We start from the raw sequence: 3,100 nt of genomic DNA, 5'->3' as shown, positions 1-3,100 counted from the left end.
AAGCATTCAGTGTCTGGTATGAAATATCTCTCTTCCTATAAATAAAGTCATGTGAGTCGATCTTCTTCCTGCTTTAAAACACTTTGTTCACTTTGATTTATATTGCCAATAAACAGTAGTGGCAGAGATCAAAGTCTGACTGAAAGAATCACAAGTTCAGATTAAAGTTCAAAGTCATTAAAGACTTTAAGAGAGAGAAACTCAGACAGTTGCTGCTACTGAGAGGAGAAATGGCTCACAGAGGAGATCTGAGGCTGGAGAAAATCTCCTGCTCCATCTGTCTGGATTTCCTGAAGGATCCTGTGACTATTGCATGTGGACACAGCTACTGTATGACCTGTATCAAACAATCCTGGGATACAGATGAGAAGAAAGTCTGTAAATGCCCTCAGTGCAGGAAAACATTCACACCGAGGCCCGCCCTGGTGAAAAACGTTGTATTAGCAGATTTAGTGGAGGAGCTGAAGAAGACCGGACTCCAAGCTGCTGCAGCTGATCACCGCTATTCTGGACCTGAAGATGTGGTCTGTGATGTCTGCACTGGGAAGAAGATGAAAGCTGTTAGGACCTGCCTGGTCTGTATGAATTCACTTTGTGGGAATCACCTTGAAACCCACAATAACGACCCGGAATTGAAGAATCACAAGCTGGTGAATCCTCCAAAGAGTCGCTCCACAGCATCTGCTGTCATCATGATGAGGTAATGAAGATCTTCTGTCGTACTGATCAGCAGTGCATCTGTTACCTCTGCTTGATGGAGGAACATAAAGGCCATGACACAGTCCCAGCTGCAGTAGAAATGGCTGACAAGAAGAAGAAGCTCCAGTTGACTCGAAGCCAAATCCAGCGGAATATGCAGGACCAAGAGAAAGAAGTGGAGCTGCTTCAACAGGAGGTGGAGGCCATCAATGTCTCTGCTGATAAAGCAGTGGAGGACAGTGAGATGATCTTCACTGAGATGATCCGTCTCCAGGAAAGAAGCTCTGATGTGAAGCAGCAGATCAGATCCCAGCAGGAAACTGAAGTGAGTCAAATTAAAGACCTTCAGGAGAAGGTGAAGGAGGAAATCGCCGATCTAAAGTGGAAAGAAGCTGAACTGGAGCAGCTCTCAAACACAGAGGATCACATCCAGTTTCTCCTCAACTACACTTCACTGCCTGACCAAAATGAGTTTGTAGAATCACAGAGCATCTACATGCATCCGTGGAAAAACTTCAAGCATGTGACAGCAGCTGTGTCAAAGCTCAGAGATCAACTGCAGGATATTCTGGCAGGCACTCTTAAAAAGACGACAGTTAAAGTCAGCAAAGTGGAGGCTTTAAAGTCAGAACCAGAACCAAAAACCAGAAATGAGTTCTTAAAATATTCACAAGAAATCACTCTGGATCCAAACACGGTGAACAAAAAGCTGCTATTATCTGAGGGGAACAGAAAAGTAACCAGAAAGAATAAAAAACAGTCGTATCCTGATCATCCAGACAGATTTGATCGTTTATATTATCAGGTCCTGAGCACAGAGAGTCTGACTGGTCGTTGTTACTGGGAGGTGGAGTGGAAAGGAGACAGAGTTGGAGTCGCAGTTTCATACAAGAACATCAGCAGAACAGGATTGTCAGAGAAATGTGAGTTTGGAATGAATGACATATCCTGGTCATTTGACTGCCGAACAAAAAGTTACACGATTTATCACAACAGAGTTGAAATTCCAGTACCAGGTCCAGTTTCCTCCAGAGTGGGAGTGTATCTGGACCACAGAGCAGGTATTCTGTGTTTCTACAGCGTCTCTAAAACCATGACTCTCCTCCACAGAGTCCAGACCAGATTCACTGAGCCGCTGCATGCTGGAGTTTGGCTGGTTTATGTTGACTCCTCTGCTGAGTTCATTAAACCTAAATAGTGAAGCGTGATCTCAGGTTAAAGTCTGTGCTTTAGTCTCTTTAGTCTCTCTCAGATCAGCCGTCTTTATGGAGCTTCTTTGTCGTTAGTTGAAGTTGAGGTTCTCGTCTCTCACAGCGAGTTATTTTTGACAGTCCAAACTGTTGAGTGGTTCTGTTAGCATGAAGCCAACTTCTGCTCCATGAGACTTAGACAAAAACTATCCTGAAGATTAATCACTTTTTCTTTCTTTTTTTGTCATCAATGGTTCATTGTGTTTGTTCTGATTGTTATATTGTGTGAAAATTGTGCCTGATTATCCTGTCAATGATTAAAATCTGACGTGTCGGGTAACAGAGTCGACAGCCTGCAGAGTCACATGGGAGCCATAGATCTGTCTCTGAATCAAATCCTCTGACTTGAACAATCGATGAACTGATCGATCGTGGTCACGAACACGTGAGCAGTCCCTGCAGTTACAGTTATGATAAATATACTTTTTCTAAAAACATTTTGCGGTTTCAGTGCTTTGAGTGAATATCTAGTGAATATTATTTGTTTTTTCCTGCCAGCTTCAATATTTTAAAATGAAGAACTTGTGGACATTAAATTGTCAGTAATGCAGACATGTTTCTAAATGCTGGTCAGTTTTAGATTTATTCTTTCATATAACCTTTAATAAACTTTCCCTCACTGGAAAAGGAGCAAATGATGTAAATGAGGATTTAGATTTGATTCAATTTACTGATAAGTGATCAAATAATGTTATTTTGGTAAACTGTGAAATTGATGATATATGAAAATGTCCTGATTTAAACAAACTGCAAATTAAGTAAATTTTGATCAAATTTCAATCAATCATCAATCAAATTTTATTTGTGCACATTTCAGCTAAGGCATTTCAAAATGATCATAAACACAAAATGCAACATAGAATAAAATACCAATTTATTTGTACCTTCAATGAAATGCAGAAACTTAAAATCAATTTGCAAATTTAACATTTTCAATCAATTTATCATCTTTACTGGTTGCAGACCCATGGTAAAAAAAATCTGTTTTTGTTTTTAAAAATCAGAAAATATTATTTTGTTTATGTATGCAAATCAAAAACCTGAAATGGAATAAGAAGTGATTGCAAGATTGATTTATTTAAATATTAAGATGTAATTAAGGATTGTTTTTAGACACAAAGTGTAAATTTTGATTGAAATCTTAATTCTTG

At 39.4% G+C, this 3,100-nt stretch overlaps 1 pseudogene; it reads left to right on the top strand.

Moving 5' to 3' along the window:
• The first annotated feature begins 200 nt into the window (after window positions 1-200).
• On the top strand, window positions 201-2,110 carry LOC129351393 (tripartite motif-containing protein 16-like; annotated as a pseudogene).
• Window positions 2,111-3,100: the final 990 nt, after the last annotated feature.

The sequence above is a fragment of the Poeciliopsis prolifica genome, unplaced genomic scaffold, assembly GCF_027474105.1.
Source record: "Poeciliopsis prolifica strain line A6 unplaced genomic scaffold, Auburn_PproV2 SCAFFOLD066, whole genome shotgun sequence".
NCBI lineage: Eukaryota > Metazoa > Chordata > Actinopteri > Cyprinodontiformes > Poeciliidae > Poeciliopsis > Poeciliopsis prolifica.
Note: the sequence above shows the minus strand (reverse complement) of the source record. Positions and strands in the feature narration are given on the sequence as shown.